The following is a 20,000-nucleotide window of genomic DNA, read 5'->3' as shown; positions in this document are numbered from 1 at the left end:
CCCCTTTTCTCTGCATCTCTCCATACCTCTCTAACTTTATACACTACAGCTACACTCCTTTTGGTCTGTACACACCTACTCTCTCCATTCCTCTCCTCTCTCATTTTAGACAGTTTTTCACTCATGTCTGTCTTCATCCTTGTCTTTACAGTTGAAGTCAGAAGTTTACATACAGTTGAAGTCAGAAGTTTACATACAGTTGAAGTCAGGAGTTTACATACAGTTGAAGTCAGAAGTTTACATACAGTTGAAGTCAGGAGTTTACATACAGTTGAAGTCAGAAGTTTACATACAGTTGAAGTCAGGAGTTTACATACAGTTGAAGTCAGGAGTTTACATACAGTTGAAGTCAGAAGTTTACATACAGTTGAAGTCAGAAGTTTACATACAGTTGAAGTCAGGAGTTTACATACAGTTGAAGTCAGGAGTTTACATACAGTTGAAGTCAGAAGTTTACATACAGTTGAAGTCAGAAGTTTACATACAGTTGAAGTCAGAAGTTTACATACAGTTGAAGTCGGATGTTTACATACAGTTGAAGTCAGAAGTTTACATACAGTTGAAGTCAGAAGTTTACATACAGTTGAAGTCGGATGTTTACATACAGTTGAAGTCAGAAGTTTACATACAGTTGAAGTCAGAAGTTTACATACAGTTGAAGTCAGAAGTTTACATACAGTTGAAGTCAGAAGTTTACATACAGTTGAAGTCGGATGTTTACATACAGTTGAAGTTGGATGTTTACATACAGTTGAAGTCGGATATTTACATACAGTTGAAGTTGGATGTTTACATACACTTTTATTGGAGTCATTAAAACGTGTTTTCCAACCTCTCCACACATTTCTTGTTAACAAACTACAGTTTTGGCAAGTCGGTTAGGACATCTACTTTGTGCATGACACAAGTAGTTTTTCCAACAATTGTTTACAGACAGATTATTTTCACTTATAATTCACTGGATCGCAATTCCAGTGGGTCAGAAGTTTACATACACTAAGTTGACTGTGCCTTTAAACAGCTATGAAAACTCCAGAAAATGTTGTCAAGGCTGTAGAAGCTTCTGATAAATTATGTCAATTAGCCTGAGTCAATTGGAGGTGTACCTGTTGACGTATTTCAAGGCCTACCTTCAAACTAGGTGCCTCTTTGCTTGACATCATGGGAAAATCAAAAGAAATTAGCCAAGACCTCGTATAAATATTGTAGACCTCCACAAGTCTGGTTCATCCTTGGGAGCAATTTACAAACGCCTGAAGGTACCACGTTCATCTGTACAAACAACGGAACGCAAGTATAAACACCATGGGACCACGCAGCCGTCATTCCACTCAGGAAGGAGACGTGTTCTGTCTCCTAGAGATGAAAGTACTTTGGTGCAAAAAGTGCAAATCAATCCCAGAACAACAGCAAAGGACCTTGTGAAGATGCTGGATGAAACAGGTGCAAAATGATCTATATCCACAGTATAACGAGTCCTATATCCACATAACCGGAAAGGAAGAAGCCACTGCTCCAAAACCGCCATAAAGAAGCCAGACTACGATTTGCAACTGCACATTGTACTTTTTGGAGAAATGTCCTCTGGTCTGATGAAACAAAAATAGAACTGTTTGGCCATAATGACCATCGTTATGTTTGGAGGAAAAAGGGGGGAACTTGCCAGCTGAAGACACCATCCCAACCATGAAGCACGGTGGTGACTGCATCATGTTGTTGGGGTGCGTTGCTGCAGGAGGGACTGGTGCCCTTCACAAAATAGATGGCTTCATGAGGAAAGAAGGAAAATTATGTGGATATATTGAAGAAACATCTCAAGACATCAGTCAGGAAGTTAGAGCTCAGTCGCAAATGAGTCTTCCAAATGGACAATGACCCCAAGCATACTTCCAAAGTTGTGGCAAAATGGCTTAAGGACAACAAAGTCAATGTATTGGAGTGGCCATCACAAAGCCCTGACCTCAACCCTATAGAAAATATGTGAGCAGAATTGAAAAAGCGTGTGTGAGCAGAGGCCTACAAACCTGACTCAGTTACACCAGCTCTGTCAGGAGGAATGGGCCCAAATTCACCCAACTTATTGTGGGAAGCTACCCAAAACGTTTGACCCAAGTTAAACAATTTAAAGGCAATGCTACCAAATACTAATTGAGTGTATGTAAACTTCTGACCCACTGGGAAGTGATGAAAGAAATAAAAGCTTAAATAAATCATTCTCTACTATTATTCTGACATTTCATATTCTTAAAATAAAGTGGTGATCCTAACTGACCTAAGACAGAGAATTTTTACTAGGATTAAATGTCAGGAATTGTGAAAAACTGAGTTTAAATGTATTTAGCTAAGGTGTATGTAAACTTCTGACTTCAATTGTATATGCTAAAAAAGGTGAGTTTACAAGGGGCCAATGTCACGCTCGCTATCCAAACTCCCTGTCATAAATCAACCAAGGCACAGCGTGCATGTAGTTCCACATCTTTTAATGAAAGTGAAACCGAAACAACCAAAAAACAAACAGGTAAACAGCAAAGACCGTGATGCAACAGAGGTGCACACAAACACACACGGAAAAATAATTACCCACAACACACAGGTGGGAAAAGGCTACCTAAGTATGATTCTCAATCAGAGACAATGATAGACAGCTGCCTCTGATTGAGAACCACACCCGGCCAAACACATAGAAATAGAAAAACATAGAACATAGACTGCCCACCCAAATCACACCCTGACCAAACCAAAATAGAGACATAAAACGCTCTCTACGGTCAGGGCGTGACAGTCATAGGAACTCTGTCACATCATTGTTGATCACAGCAATCAGTTTGGTGTTTGACAGATCCTAATTCCCTGTCCTGTTTTCTCTCTCTCTCTCTCTCATTTATTTTTTTTAAGTAGCCTTAAATAAAATATATGATTTTATTTAACCATGGGGAAAAGAGATGCACTGTCAATACCACAATGCATGTTTGATTGAATAGAAACCTTGGTGTTGGGGCAGGACTGTGCTCTGCTGTAGTATGAAGGATGATATACAAGCTGTTTTGCATCATTAGATTGGCTCTGTCTGGAATGGAGTTGACCTTCCCCCTGTCATTACTCTCTCTCTAAGTGTCTATCCCTCTCCTCCTCATCACCCTTCTCTCTCTCTCTCTCTACCTCTCTCTCTGTTAATCTCTCTCTCTATTCACTATCACTATCTCTCTCTCTCTCTCTCTACCTCTCTCTCTCTGTTTATCTCTCTCTCTATTCACTATCACTATCTCTCTCTCTCTCTCTCTACCTCTCTCTCTGTTTATCTCTCTCTCTATTCACTATCACTATCTCTCTCTCTCTCTCTCTACCTCTCTCTGTTTATCTCTCTCTATTCACTATCACTATCTCTCTCTATCTCTACCTCTCTCTACCTCTCTCTCTGTTTATCTCTCTCTATTCACTATCACGATCTCTCTCTCTCTCTCTCTACCTCGCTCTACCTCTCTCTCTGTTTATCTCTCTCTCTATTCACTATCACGATCTCTCTTGCACCCTTTCACAGACACTCCTCCTCTCTTCCCCCTCTCCTCAGTGATTAAGTCACAGCTGTAGTGAGAAGCTGATTGTCTCAGGTTTTAAATTCCCCTTTTGGCTTTCACCTGTCTAACAAAAAATAGGATGGAATTAATTTATTTTCTACACACACACACACACACACACACACACACACACACACACACACACACACACACACACACACACACAAGGTGTTAGAGGGGCCACTCTCTATGAAGTAAAAAAAAAAAAAAAAAAATCCTGAGGAAATTAACGCGCGCACACACACAGACAAATAGACACACAGACAAATACTCACACACACTTGAGCGCACAGACACACACAATTTGATACACACAGGGTGAATAGGACTCGTCTCTTTCAGGTGAAATCCCTTAAGGTAAAATGTTTCTTTCCCCATAATTCCTCTTATCATCAATCTATAGCTGGTCTGTTGGTAACGTGAGAACGTGATGTTTTTGCAAATGACCACTCTTTCACCTCACCCACCATTTTGTTACTAACCAGTCATTAGTCATTTACAAGGAAATTGCATCAGATAGGAACTCTGTCATTTCCTGTCACATCATTGTCGATCACAGCAATCACTTTGGTGTTTGACAGATCCTAATTCCCTGTCCTGTTTTATATCTCTCTCTCAGACCATTTTATCAGTGATAGTCTTTTGTGTTTTGTCACTGCCTTTGGCTTTCTTGTGTTTTAGAACTATAGCTTCAGGGTAACATCAGAGTTTTTTAGGGGTTATCTATGTTTCTCTGTCTCTGACTTTCTCTCTGTATCACTGTCTCGCCCTTTCTCTTTCTGTGTTTCTGTCTCTATCTCTGTATCCCTTTCTCTCTCTGTCTCTCACTGTGTATATATACATCTCTCTTTCTGTATCTCTCTTTCTCTCTCTCTGTCTCTATCTCTGTATCCCTTTCTCTCTCTGTCTCTCACTGTGTATATATACATCTCTCTTTCTGTATCTCCCTTTCTCTCTCTCTGTCTCTATCTCCGTATCCCTTTCTCTCTCTGTCTCTCACTGTGTATATATACATCTCTCTTTCTGTATCTCTCTTTCTCTCTCTCTGTCTCGATCTCTGTCTCTCTCCATGTATATATATATATATATATATATATATATCTTTCTGTATCTCTCTTTCTCTATCTCTGTCTCTGTATCTCTCTTTCTCTCTATCTCTGTATCTCTCTCTGTATCTCTATCCATCTGTATCTCTCTCTCTGTATCTCTAGCTATCTGTATCTCCTTTTCTCGCTCTCTCTGCATCTCTATCTCTCTGTATCAATTCAATTCAATTCAATGGGCTTTATTAACATTGCCAAAGTAAGTGAGGTAGAGCATTTACAAAAGTGATACAGAGGGTATTGCGTATCTCTATCCCTCTGTATCTCTCTATCTCTCTGTATCTCTCTTTCTCACTCTCTGTCATCCTAATTCTAAATAACCTCCACTCTCACTAGCTAATTGGACTGCAGCACAAACAATCGCGTGCCTGAATAAGTGACTTAATCCCGACACACACACACAGACACACACACACACACATACTTTATCACTCTCTACTTTTATCTCTCTTCTTCATCCCTCTCTCCCTTTACCTCTCTTCTTTATCACTATCTACTTTTTTCTCTCTCCTTCATCTCTCTCTCTCCTTTATCACTCTCTACTTTATCACTCTCTCCTTTATCACTCTCTCCTTCATCTCTCTCTCTTTTTCTCTCTCTTCTTTATCACTCTCTACTTTATCACTCTCCTTTATCAGTCTCTACTTTATCACTCTCTACTTTATCACTCTCTACTTTATCACTCTCTACTTTTTTCTCTCTCCTTCATCTCTCTCTCTCCTTTATCACTCTCTACTTTATCACTCTCTCCTTTATCACTCTCTCCTTTTCTCTCTCTCCTTTATCACTCTCTCCTTTATCAATCTCTCCTTTATCAGTCTCTACTTTACTACTCTCTACTTTATCACGCTCTACTTTATCACTCTCTACTTTTTTCTCTCTCCTTCATCTCTCTCTCTCCTTTATCACTCTCTACTTTTTTCTCTCTCCTTCATCTCTCTCTCTCCTTTATCACTCTCTTCTTTATCACTCTCTCCTTTATCACTCTCTCCTTTATCACTCTCTACTTTATCACTCTCTACTTTATCACTCTCTACTTTATCACTCTCTACTTTTTTCTCTCTCCTTCATCTCTCGCTCTCCTTTATCACTCTCTACTTTATCACTCTCTCCTTTATCACTCTCTCCCTTTCTCTCTCTCTCTTTCTCTCTCTCTACTTTTTTCTCTCTCCTTCATCTCTCTCTCTCCTTTATCACTCTCTACTTTATCACTCTCTCCTTTATCACTCTCTCCTTTTCTCTCTCTCTTTTTCTCTCTCTCCTTTATCACTCTCTACTTTATCAATCTCTCCTTTATCAGTCTCTACTTTATCACTCTCTCCTTTATCACTCTCTACTTTATCACTTTCTCCTTTATCACTCTCTCATTTATCTCTATCTTCTTTGATCTCTCTTCCTTATCACTCTCTCCTTTATCACTCTCTCCTTTATCTCTCTCTCATTTTATCTCTCTTCTTTATCACTCTCTACTTTATCACTCTCTACTTTCTCTCTCCTTAAATCTCTCTTCTTTATCACTCTCTACTTTTATCTCTCGTTAGTCCCTCTCTCCTTTTCTCTCTCTCCTTTATCACTTTCTACTTTATCACTCTCTCCTTTATCACTCTACTTTTCTCTCTCTCTTTTATCACTCTCTACTTTATCATTCTCTACTATTCTCTCTCCTTTATCACGCTCTACTTCTCTCTCTGTCCTTTATCACTCTACTTCTCTCTCTCCTTTATCACTCTCTACTTTGTCATTCTCTACTTCTCTCTCTCCTTTATCACTCTCTACTTTATCATTCTCTACTTCTCTCTCTGTCCTTTATCCCTCTCTCCTTTATCACTCTACTTTTCTCTCTCTCTTTTATCACTCTCTACTTTATCATTCTCTACTATTCTCTCTCCTTTATCACGCTCTACTTTTAATAGCAATAAGGCACCTCAGGAGTTTGTGGAATATAGCCAATATACCACGGCTAAGGACTGTGTCCAGGCACTCTGCGTTGTGTCGTGCTTAAGAACAGCTCTTAGCCGTGGTATGTTGTCCATGTGCCATACCTCCTCGGGCCTTATTGCTTAAGTATCCGATGGAGAGGAGAAGGGCAATGGTCTAGTTTCAGTCACTGATAAGGTTGTACAGCTGTGGATTAGGGAGGAGTGATGAATGTGGGCCAAGGTCAGGTCAGATGAAGGGAGAAAAACAGTCCTATGACATACACACATAGGAGGCAGGGCCATGACTACACCAATGAGAGGAACCACTTAAGTTCCTGCCTAGCAATAAATATGTATTGGATGTCTGGATGTGCATGGAGATGACTCCACCCAGTAAAGGGTATAAATATACAGTGGGGAGAACAAGTGTTTGATACACTGCCGATTTGCAGGTTTTCCTACTTACAAAGCATGTAGAGGTCTGTAATTTTTATCATAGGTACACTTCAACTGTGAGAGACGGAATCTAAAACAAAAATACAGAAAATCACATTGTATGATTTTAAAGTAATTCATTTGCATTTTATTGCATGACATAAGTTTTTGATACATCAGAAAAGCAGAACTTAATATTTGGTACAAAAACCGTTGTTTGCAATTACAGAGATCATACATTTCCTGTAGTTCTTGACCAGGTTTGCACACACTGCAGCAGGGATTTTGGCCCACTCCTCCATACAGACCTTCTTCAGATCCTTCAGGTTTCGGGGCTGTCGCTGGGCAATACGGACTTTCAGCTCCCTCCAAAGATGTTCTATTGGGTTCAAGTCTGGAGACTGGCTAGGCCACTCCAGGACCTTGAGCTGCTTCTTACGGAGCCACTCCTTAGTTGCCCTGGCTGTGTGTTTTGGGTCGTTGTCATGCTGGAAGACCCAGCCACGACCCATCTTTAATGCTCTTTCTGAGGGAAGGAGGTTGTTGGCCAAGATCTTGCGATACATAGCCCCATCCATCCTCCCCTCAATACGGTGCAGTCGTCCTGTCCCCTTCGCAGAAAATCATCCACAAAGAATGATGTTTCCACCTCCATGCTTCACGGTTGGGATGGTGTTCTTGGGGTTGTACTCATCCTTCTTCTTCCTCCAAACACCGCGAGTGGAGTTTAGACCAAAAAGCTATATTTTTGTCTCATCAGACCACATGACCTTCTCCCATTCCTCCTCTGGATCATCCAGATGGCCATTGGCAAACTTCAGATGGGCCTGGACATGCGCTGGCTTGAGCAGGGGGACCTTGCATGCGCTGCAGGATTTTAATCCATGACGGCGTAGTGTGTTACCAATGGTTTTATTTGAGACTGTGGTCCCAGCTCTCTTCAGGTCATTGACCAGGTCCTGCCGTGTAGTTCTGGGCTGATCCCTCACCTTCCTCGTGTTCATTGATGCCCCACGTAGTGAGATTTTGCATGGAGCCCCAGACCGAGGGTGATTGACCGTCATCTTGAACTCCTTCCATTTTCTAATAATTGCGCCAACAGTTGTTGCCTTCTCACCAAGCTGCTTGCCTATTGTCCTGTAGCCCATCCCAGCCTTGTGCAGGTCTACAATTTTATCCCTGATGTCCTTACACAGCTCTCTGGTCTTGGCCATTGTGGAGAGGTTGGAGTCTGTTTGATTGAGTGTGTAGACAGGTGTCTTTTATACAGGTAAAGAGTGGAGAACAGGAGGGCTTCTTAAAGAAAAACGAACAGGTCTGTGAGAGCCGGAATTCTTACTGGTTGGTAGGTGATCAAATACTTATGTCATGCAATAAAATGCAAATTAATTACTTAAAAATCATACAATGTGATTTTCTGGATTTTTATTTTAGATTCCGTCTCTAGAACCAAAAGCTTACCTTCACTTGGAAGAGTTCCAGTGTTGCTTTGGATAGTAGCCAGCTAGCTAACATAGCATCCCTCTGTTTGAGCAGGGTGTTTCAGTAGGCTAAACTATCTAGCTGCATTAGCTAGCTAAGTAAGTAAGTGAAACTGAAAGTGAAAAAAATTACAAACTCTCTCTCTCTATTTCTCTCTTGCTTCTCCTTCATTTAATAAGAAATATTTTTTTTCAAATCTTTTCAACTATTTTCTTTCTCTGTCTTTGAGTCAACTACTCACATGTTATGCACTGCAGTGCTAGCTAGCTGTAGCTTAGGCTTCCAGAACTATATACATTCTCTGATCCTCTGATTGTGTGGAAAACATCTCCGTTCATGCTGCAAGAGCTTTGATAGGTTGGAGGACGTTTTCTGGAAGTTGCCATAATTACTGTGCAAGTGTGGAAGGTGTAAGAACCATGAGCCTCCTAGGTTTTGTATTAAAGTCAATGTACTCAGAGGACTGAAGCTAGCTGTCCTCCGGCTACACCATGATGCTAACCTATAGAGTGCTGTTGAGGCTACTGTAGACCTTCTTTGCAAATTAATGTGTTTTAATCAATTATTTGGTGACGTGATTATATTTAGTATCGTTTTTTCGAGAAAAAAAAACATTTAAAATATAAATTTTTTAAAAATAAACTTCACTGAGAGGGATGGTTCTCCCCTTCCTCCTCTGGGGAGCCTCAACTGGCAAGGAATTACCCATGTGTGTCATTAACAGCGGCGATCAGCTGTGTGGCAGCTTAACAGTGTCATCTTGGAGGAATGTTGAGGAGTTGTTATGTTTCTATTCCCAGAAGTAGTACTTTACTTTATTTAACGGCTCAGCATAAAAACTATGTCCAATCACACAGGGCTCTGTTTTAACAAGCCTAGAGCGATTGCAGGAGAGAACTGGCATGAAAGTAACAATTTTAGTTTTTTTCCTAATTACTCAGAGATCACTAGAGGCACCCCAAGGGGCTGTCCGCTCGCTGTTCTGCTGCTGCCAACTTGATCTTTTAATAAAGCTTTAGTGATGAAGATTTATTTCAAAGCGGTCTGGACAATTTGGCGAAAATATTCGGCCCCCTTGAACTTTGCGACCTTTTGCCACATTTCAGGCTTCAAACATAAAGATATAAAACTGTATTTTTTTGTGAAGAATCAACAACAAGTGGGACACAATCATGAAGTGGAACGACATTTATTGGATATTTCAAACTTTTTTAACAAATCAAAAACTGAAAAATTGGGCGTGGAAAATTATTCAGCCCCCTTAAATTAATACCTTGTAGCGCCACCTTTTGCTGCGATTACAGCTGTAAGTCGCTTGGGGTATGTCTCTATCAGTTTTGCACATCGAGAGACTGACATTTTTTCCCATTCCTCCTTGCAAAACAGCTCGAGCTCAGTGAGGTTGGATGGAGAGCATTTGTGAACAGCAGTTTTCAGTTCTTTCCACAGATTCTCGATTGGATTCAGGTCTGGACTTTGACTTGGCCATTCTAACACCTGGATATGTTTATTTTTGAACCATTCCATTGTAGATTTTGCTTTATGTTTTGGATCATTGTCTTGTTGGAAGACAAATCTCCGTCCCAGTCTCAGGTCTTTTGCAGACTCCATCAGGTTTTCTTCCAGAATGGTCCTGTATTTGGCTCCATCCATCTTCCCATCAATTTTAACCATCTTCCCTGTCCCTGCTGAAGAAAAGCAGGCCCAAACCATGATGCTGCCAACACCATGTTTGACAGTGGGGATGGTGTGTTTAGTGTGATGAGCTGTGTTGCTTTTACGCCAAACATAACGTTTTGCATTGTTGCCAAAAAGTTCAATTTTGGTTTCATCTGACCAGAGCACCTTCTTCCACATGTTTGGTGTGTCTCCCAGGTGGCTTGTGGCAAACTTTAAACAACACTTTTTATGGATATCTTTAAGAAATGGCTTTCTTCTTGCCACTCTTCCATAAAGGCCAGATTTGTGCAATATACGACTGATTGTTGTCCTATGGACAGAGTCTCCCACCTCAGCTGTAGATCTCTGCAGTTCATCCAGAGTGACCATGGGCCTATTGGCTGCATCTCTGATCAGTCTTCTCCTTGTATGAGCTGAAAGTTTAGAGGGACGGCCAGGTCTTGGTAGATTTGCAGTGGTCTGATACTCCTTCCATTTCAATATTATCAGTGCACAGTGCTCCTTGGGATGTTTAAAGCTTGGGAAATCTTTTTGTATCCAAATCCGGCTTTAAACTTCTTCACAACAGTATCTCGGACCTGCCTGGTGTGTTCCTTGTTCTTCATGATGCTCTCTGCGCTTTTAACGGACCTCTGAGACTATAACAGTGCAGGTGCATTTATACGGAGACTTGATTACACACAGGTGGATTGAATTTATCATCATTAGTCATTTAGGTCAACATTGGATCATTCAGAGATCCTCACTGAACTTCTGGAGAGAGTTTTCATGCACTGAAAGTAAAGGGGCTGAATAATTTTGCATGCCCAATTTTTAAGTTTTTTATTTGTTAAAAAAGTTTGAAATATCCAATAAATGTCTGAATTGCCTGAAATGTGGCAAAAGGTCGCAAAGTTCAAGGGGGCCGAATACTTTCGCAAGGCACTGTATATATAGTAGCATGATCAAGAATGTGGGGTTTCCACGTCGTCAAGCACAATATCAAAACAGGCACCAGTAGCACAAATAGAATGCAAAGGGGAAGTTTATTAGGGATTTTCATACACGGGGAAAGAAGGGGGAATTCACCAATCACCGCACAGTCCACAAGCTGTTCTCTTTGTCTGTTCTGTTTCCAGGGGTAATCCTCACACTCAGGTCCACAGCCAATCCGGTCCGGTACACAAGGGGGTTAGTCCGACAGTCCAGGTCACAACGTGTAATCTCACAGATGATATGCTCTCTTTTCCCACTATTCATCTTCTCCCACAACATTCTTGGTTCTCTTCTACTCTGCCCCTTTGTGCAGGCTGCTTCCACCGTTATCCCCGAGCACTCCCTGGCTGAACAACCACAGCCTCTCCTCGTTGGGGCAGGAAGTCCAAATAAGGCTTGGAGGTGGAGCCAGTTACCTGCAAGATATCTCTCCTCAATTACCACTCCCCTCACCACTCCCTGCCGTCTGCCACAATATACAGTTGAAGTCGGAAGTTTACATACACTTAGGTAGGTCATTAAAACTCGTTTTTCAACCACTCCACAAATGTATTGTTAACAAACTATAGTTTTGGCAAGTCGGTTAGGACATCTACTTTGTGCATGACACAAGTAATTTTTCCAACAATTGTTTACAGACAGATTATTTCACTTATAATTCACTATATCACAATTCCAGTGGGTCAGAAGTTATACACACTAAGTTGACTGTGCCTTTAAACAGTTAAATTCCAGAATACGATGTCATGGCTTTAGAAATTTCTGATAGGCTAATAGACATCATTTGAGTCAATTGGAGGTGTACCTGTGGATGTATTTCAAGGCCTACCTTCACACTCAGTGCCTCTTTGCTTGACATCATGATAAAATCCTCAGAAAAATATTGTAGACCTCCACAAGTCTGGTTCATCCTTGGGAGCAATTTCCAAATGCCTGAAGGTACCACGTTCATCTGCACAAACAATAGTATGCAAGTATAAACACCATGGGACCATGAACATTCCACTCAGGAAGGAGACACGTTCTGTCCTAGGGATGAACGTACTTTGGTGCAAAAAGTGCAAATCAATCCCAGAATAACAGCAAAGGACCTTGTGAAGATGCTGGAGGAAACAGGTACAAAAGTATCTACATCCACAGTAAAACGAGTCCTATATCAACATAACCGGAAGGCAGCTCAGCAAGGAAGAAGCATCTGCTCCAAAACTGCCATAAAAAAAGCCAGACTACAGTTTGCAACTGCACATGGGGACAAAGATCATACTTTTTGGAGGAATGTCCTCTGGTCTGATGAAACAAAAATAAAACTTTTTGGCCATAATGACCACCGTTATGTTTGGAGGAAAAAGGGGGAGGTTTGTAAGCTGAAGAACACCATCCCTACCGTGAAGCACAGGGGTGGCAGCATCATGTTGTGGGGGTGCTTTGCTGCAGGAGGAACTGGTGCACTTCACAAAATAGATGGCATCATGAGGCAGGTAAATTATGTGGATATATTGAAGCAACATCTCAAGACATCAGTCAGGAAGATAAAGCTTGGTCACAAATGGGTCTTCCAAATGGACAATGACCCCAAGCACACTTCCAAAGGTGTGGCAAAATGGCTTAAGGACAACAAAGTCAAGGTATTGGAGTGACCATCACAAAGCCCTGACCTCAATCCTATAGAATACTTGTGGAAAGAACTGAATAAGCGTGTGCGAGCAAGGAGGCCTACAAACGTGACGTGACAGCTCTGTCAGGAGGAATGGGCCAAATACTGATTGAGTGTATGTAAACTTCTGACCCACTGGGAAAGTGATGATAGAAATAAAAGCTGAAATAAATTATACTCTCTACTATTATTCTAATATTGCACATTCTTAAAATAAAGTGGTGATCCTAACTGACCTTAGACTGGGATTTTTTACTAGGAATAAATGTCAGGAATTGTGAAAAACTGAGATTAAATGTATTTGGCTAAAGTGTATTTAATCTTCCGACTTCAAATATGTTGTATTGTACTTAGGGCTGTAATGGTCCATTCTAAATCAAAACACATATATTATTTAGTATATGTAAAGACAAGACAAAATCAAGAATAATGTGATGGGTGACCATATCAGCCTATCACTTGTGAAGGATATATTATCATTTGTGAATGATGCCCAGCGTAAGGCAAGAAACAAAGCCTTTTTTTTGTTAGAATTTTTCTAATCATAGTCGCACACCTCATGTAGCCTAGCCTATAGGCCTATATGTTTTGATAAGGTTTGTATCACAACTAAGGTGGCCAAATCACTTATTTTTCTGAAGAATTAAGCACATTAATCTGCTTTACGAGTGGTGTAGAGCCTCTGGCATACAGAAGCAGTGCGTGAGTTTCAAGTTTGGGGAAGATAATTTTCACCATAAAAATGTACCTTTATAATAAAAGCATAACATGCATAATTGCATTTGTGGTCACGTGCTTATAGCCTACTGCCATGTGTGCACATTGCTGCACTTATATTGTGAAGAAATAGCCTAATAGTTTATCAACATTTTAAGCTAAATGTTCTGGTCTGTTGCGTCAGCCACATTGCTTAAAAAGTTATTTTGATGCTAGTGGTTGTATTAATTTGGGATCTATCACATCCCACAACTGTCCCATACTGTGTTTGGAATATTTATTTCTCTCACAGAATACATCAACTTTTGTACTATAGGGGATAGTAGATTGATATAGGCTAGTTATTTTGCTGTTCGTTAGGCCTACTCATCTTGTTGGCCAATGAAAATTACATTTTGACAGTTCTTCCAATATCTTCAATATTGGAAGAACTCAGAATCTCAGAATTGAATAAGATGCCAGTGACTGATGTGGTGTATTCCTCAATGTCATCAGAAGAATCCCGGAACATGTTCCAGTCTGTGATAGCAAAGCAGTCCTATAGTTTACCATCTGCTTCATCTGACCATTTTTTTATAGACCGAGTCACTGATGCTTCCTGCTTTCATTTTTGCTTGTAAGCGGGAATCAGGAGGACAGAGTTATTGTCAGATTTGCTATATGGAGGGCGAGGGAGAGCTTTGTACGCGTCTCTGTGTGTGGAGTTGAGGTGGTCTAGAATTTTTTTCCCTCTGGTTGCACGTTTAACATGTTGATAGAAATTAGGTAAAACTGATGTAAGTTTCCCTGCATTAAAGTCCCCGGCCACTAGGAGCGCCGCCTCTGGGTGAGCGTTTTCCTGTTTGCTTATGGTGGAATACAGCTCATTTAGTGTGGTTTAATTGACAACCTCGCTCTGTGGTAGTATGTAGCCTGGGGTGGCAGGGTCTCCTAGTGGTTAGAGCGTTGGACTAGCAGCCGAAATGTTGCAAATTCAAATCCCCAAGCTGACAAGGTACAAATATGTTGTTCTGCCCCTGACCAAGGCAGTTAACCCACTGTTCCTAGGCCATCATTGAAAATAAGATTGTTTTCTTAACTGACATGCCTAGTAAAATAAATCAACGTAGACAACTACAAGAAATACAGATGAAAACTCTCTGGGTAAATAGTGTGGTCTCCAGCTTATCATAAGATACTCAACCTCAGGCGAGCAGGACCTTGAGACTTCCTTAGATATCATGCACCAGCTGTTGTTTACATAAACTCATAAGCCCCTTGCCGATAGAGTGTATAATCAGCCAGCTCTATGTTCTTAATGTCGTCGTTCAGCCACGACTCAGTGAAACATAAAATATTACAGTTTTTAATGTCCCGTTGGTAGGATGTATGTTCTTTCAGTTCGTCCCATTTATTTTCTAGCGATTGAACATTAGCTAGCAGAACGGAGGGCAAGGGCAGGTTAGTCACTCATCGCCTGGTCCTCACAAGGCACCCTGATCTTTTGCCTCAAAATCTGTTTCCTTCTCCAGCGAATCACTGGGATTGGGGCCTGGTCGGATGTCAACAGTGAATCGCTCGCGTCCGACTCTTTGAAGAAAAACTCTTCGTCCAGTTTGAGGTGAGCAATCCCAGCTGATGTTTAGAAGCTCTTTTCGCTCATAGGAGACAGTATTCCCACAATATAAGGTTGTAAGAGCTGTTTGAAAAGACAGTCTGAAATGTCAGCCTGTTTTGGTGGGATGGAGTTTTGGCCTTTATTGGGTCAAGACCCTACAGTACATGAACATTCCACCCTCAGAAATCATGTACCACTGTGCTCATGTGTACCAGGCTGTAAAAAACAACAGAAGTTTGACAGCGTTTAAGAGGACAGCTCCAGATCCCCCTCGTCGTCAACAGAGCACAACGCCCCCTGAAGGCCCAAAGTCTGAAGAGGTTCCCCACCAGTCTGTAGAAAAACAAACTCCACCTTCCGTCTGGCTGCCACTAACCCCTTGCCCACCACATCCACAGACTGTCCCTGTATACAGTTCTTCCTGGTCATCCAGATGGCCATCTTGCCTACTCTTGACAGAAGTTTAGCAGGACTACCAAGTCCCTGTGTCTGTAACTGTACTTCAGCAGCTTGTACAGTGACCGCCACCAGCCTTTTGGGGAAGTGCCCGGACCAAACAATTTGGACCCACCTCATTGACCCTTTCCAGGGAAAGCGTGTTGTGTACATCACCTTCTTCCCAACTGCCTTTGAACTCCCCCATTCTGGAGTCTTGAATGAAAACAGCAGGCCTTCACTCTCCTGCAGCGCCCACGCAGCAGTGTGGGGAGGATGTATTCTTGTGGGGTCAGTGTGGTCAGAATGTCTGTTGTGGGACACAAAAGCTTCCTGGCAAGGACTCACAGACCTCTGTTTCAATCTGCTTCAGCAGGCGGGATGACCAGATTCCAACCCTCCATTTCTCTCACAGCTCTCATCACTGATCTGGGTGTGCTGATTTATCCCAGCTCCGCACATTCTGCAGTCAGCAGGCTTGAAAGCAGGCTGGCTCAAGACAAAGTTTGTGACTGTATAATGGTGTTATGGAACAGCAGATCTTCAAACAGCCACATCGTCGGGGGTGTACTGGCCTTCAGGGATGTAGAGAACACTTGCCAAGCGTGTAGGACAGACTGATGGTGTGTGTGTGTGTGTGTGTGTGTGTGTGTGTGTGTGTGTGTGTGTGTGTGTGTGTGTGTGTGTGTGTGTGTGTGTGTGTGTGTGTGTGTGTGTGTGTGTGTGTGTGTGTGCATACGAGTGTGTGTGCATCATCTCATTAACAAGATTATTACATTGGCATGGAAAATCAGGGCTGAATCATGTCACGAATCACCCACCTCCAACCTTTTCTCTTACCCATCACCCCCTCCCTCCTCTTGGACCCATCACCTCGTTCTTTCCTCCTGAACCAATTACCTCCCTCCCTCCTCCTGGACCAATCACCTCCTCTCTCCTCCTGGATCCATCACCCCCCTCCCTTCTCCTGGACCCATCACCTCCTCTCTCTTCCTGGATCCATCACTCCCTCCCTCCTCCTGGACCCATCACCTCCCACTCTCCTCCTGGACCCATCACCTCCTTCTCTCCTCCTGGATCCATCACGTCTTTTCTCCTCCTGGACCCATCACCTCCCATTCCTCCTGGACACATCTCCTCCATCTCTCCTCCTGGACCCATCACCTCCCTCCTCCTGGACCCATAACCTCCCTCCCTCCTCCTGGACCCATCACCTCCTCTCTCCTCCTGGATCCATCACCTCCCTCCCTTCTCCTGGACCCATCACCTCCTCTCTCTTCCTGGATCCATCACTCCCTCCCTCCTCCTGGACCCATCACCTCTCACTCTCCTCCTGGACCCATCACCTCCTTCTCTCTTACTGGACCCATCACCTCCTTCTCTCCTCCTGGATCCATCACGTCTTTTCTCCTCCTGGACCCATCACCTCCTCTCTCCTCCTGGATCCATCACCTCCCTCCCTTCTCCTGGACCCATCACCTCCTCTCTCTTCCTGGATCCATCACTCCCTCCCTCCTCCTGGACCCATCACCTCCCACTCTCCTCCTGGACCCATCACCTCCTTCTCTCTTCCTGGACCCATCACCTCTTTCTCTCCTCCTGGATCCATCACGTCTTTTCTCCTCCTGGACCCATCACCTCCTTCTCTCCTCCTGGATCCATCACCTCCTTCCATCCCCCTGGACCCATCACCTCCCTTCCTCCTCCTGGACCCATCAACTCCCTCTCTCCTCCTGGACCCATCACCTCCTGTTCCTCTAAGACCCATCACCTCCCTTCTCCTGGACCTATCACTTCCTCTCTCCTCCTGGACCAATCACCTCGCTCTCTCCTCCTGGATCAATCACCTCCCTCCCTCCCTCCTCCTGGACCCATCACCTCCCTCTCTATACCTGAACACATCACCTCCCTCCCTCCTCCTGAACCCATCAACTCCCTCTGTCCTCCTGGACCCATCACCTCCCTCCTCCTCCTGGACCCATCACCTCCTCTCTCCTCCTGGATCCATCACTCCCTCCCTACGCCTGGACCCATCAGCTCCCTCTCTCCTCCTGGACCCATCGCCTCCTTCTCTCCTCCTGGACCCATCACCTCCCTCTCTCCTCCTGGACCCATCACCACCCACTCCTCCTGTACCCATTACCCTCCCTCCTCATGGATCCATAACCTCCCTCCATCCTCCTGGACCATCACCTCCTCTCTCCTCCTGGACCCATCACCTCCCTCCCTCCTCCTGGACCCATCACCTCCTTTCTACTTCTAGACCCATCACCTCCTCTCTCCTCCTGGATCCATCACCACCCACTCCTCCTGTACCCATTACCCTCCCTCCTCATGGATCCATAACCTCCCTCCATCCTCCTGGACCATCACCTCCTCTCTCCTCCTGGACCCATCACCTCCTCTCTCCTCCTGGATCCATCACCACCCACTCCTCCTGGACCCATCACCTCCCTCTCTCCTCCTGGACCCATCACCTCCTTCTCTCCTCCTGGACCCATCACCACCCTCTCTCCCTCCTGGACCCATCACCTCCTTCTCTCCTCCTGGACCCATCACCACCCTCCCTCCTCATGGATCATAACCTCCCTCCATCCTCCTGGACCATCACCTCCTCTCTCCTTCTGGACCCATCACCTCCTCTCTCCTCCTGGATCCATCACCACCCACTCCTCCTGGACCCATCACCTCCTTCTCTCCTCCTTGACCCATCACCTCCTTTCTCCTCCTGGACCCATCACCTCCCTCCCTCCTCCTGGACCCATCACGTCCTATTTCCTCCTGTACCCATCACCTCCCTCCCTCCTCCTGGACCCATCACTTCCTCTTTCCTCCTGTACCCATCACCTCCTCTCTCCTCCTGGATCCATCACTCCCTCCCTCCTCCTGGACCCATCACCTCCCTCTCTCCTCCTGGACCCATCACCTCCCTCTCTCCTCCAGGACCCATCATCTTCCTTTCTCCTCCTGGACCCATCACCTCCCTCCCTCCTCCTGGATCCATCACTCCCCTCCCTCCTCCTGGATCCATCACTCCCCTCCATCTTCCTGGACCCATCACCACCCACTCCTCCTGTACCCATCACACTCCCTCCTCAGGGAACCATAACCTCCCTCAAACCTCCTGGACCCATCACCTCCTTCTCTCCTCCTGGAACCATCACCTCCTCTCTCCTCCTTGACCCATCACCTCCCTCCCTCCTCCTGGACCCATCACCTCGCTCCCTCCTCCTGGACCCATCACCTCCTTTCTACTCCTGGACTCATCACCTCCTCTCTCCTCCTGGATCCATCACCACCCACTCCTCCTTGATCCATCACCTCCCTCCATCCTCCTGGACCCATCACCTCCTTCTCTCCTCCTGAACCCATTACCTCCTCTCTCTCTCCTACTTGACCCATCACCTCCCATTCCTCCTAGACCCATCACCTCCCTCCCTCCTCCTGGACCCATCACTTCCTCTCTCCCCCTGTACCCATCACCTCCCATTCCTCCTGGACCCATCACTTCCTCTTTCCTCCTGTACCCATCACCTCCTCTCTCCTCCTGGATCCATCACTCCCTCCTCCTCCTGGACCCATCACCTCCCTCTCTCCTCCTGGACCCATCACCTCCCTCACTCCTCCTGGACCCATCATCTCCCGTTCTCCTCCTGGACCCATCACCTCCCTCTCTCCTCCTGGATCCATCACCCCCCTCCATCTTCCTGGACCCATCACCACCCACTCCTCCTGTACCCATCACCCTCCCTCCTCATGGATCCATAACCTCCCTCAAACCTCCTGGACCCATTACCTCCTTCTCTCGTCCTGGACCCATCAGCTCCCTCCCTCCTCCTGGACCCATCACCTCCCATTCCTCCTGGACCCAGCACCCCCCTCTCTCAGCCTGGATCCATCACCTCCCTCTCTCCTCCTGGACCCAGCACCCCCCTCTCTCCTCCTGGACCATCACCTCCCTCTCTCCTCCTGGACCCAGCACCTCCCTCTCTCCTCCTGGACCCATCACCCCCCCTCCTGGACCCAGCACCTCCCTCTCTCCTCCTGGACCCATCACCCCCCCGCCTGGACCACCATCTGTGTGTCATCTCTGTGTTTCTATGGCTCTGTAGATTAAGTAGGTATCTAAATGCATAACAATACAGCACATACAGATATTTGGACATGATGACCATAATCAGTTGAGTAAACGCAGCCTCAATGTTCCCATCCAAACCTCATTTTGCACATAGTCTTATATGCATATTAATATAGTGTGTATGTGGGAGTGTGCCAGAAACCAGACACCCCCAAATAGCCAGCCCCCTCATCAGCTGTCAGCTTAGACCCATAGACCTATAGAGAGAGAGACCCAGAGAGAGAAAGAGAGAGAGCGAAAGAGACCTATAGAGAGAGAGAGAGAGACATAGAGAGACATAGAGAGAGAGA

The 20,000-nt window shown here is 44.5% G+C and overlaps 1 protein-coding gene across 2 annotated transcripts in view; it reads left to right on the top strand.

Moving 5' to 3' along the window:
* Nucleotides 1–20,000, top strand: part of LOC110530698 (leucine-rich repeat and immunoglobulin-like domain-containing nogo receptor-interacting protein 3) — a 120,885-nt gene that overhangs the window by 62,791 nt on the left and 38,094 nt on the right. The window contains exon 2 of one of the 2 annotated variants that reach the window (XM_021613943.2): nt 15,052–15,140. The exons of the other annotated variant lie outside the window; for it this stretch is intronic. The gene's annotated coding sequence lies outside the window, so the exon portion shown is untranslated. The remainder of the gene's footprint in view (nt 1–15,051; nt 15,141–20,000) is intronic. 2 annotated transcript variants of the gene reach the window in all.

The sequence above is a fragment of the Oncorhynchus mykiss genome, chromosome 8 (assembly GCF_013265735.2).
Source record: "Oncorhynchus mykiss isolate Arlee chromosome 8, USDA_OmykA_1.1, whole genome shotgun sequence".
NCBI classification, from domain to species: domain Eukaryota; kingdom Metazoa; phylum Chordata; class Actinopteri; order Salmoniformes; family Salmonidae; genus Oncorhynchus; species Oncorhynchus mykiss.
The sequence above is the reverse complement of the archived record's forward strand: the minus strand, read 5'-3'. Positions and strand labels throughout refer to the sequence as shown.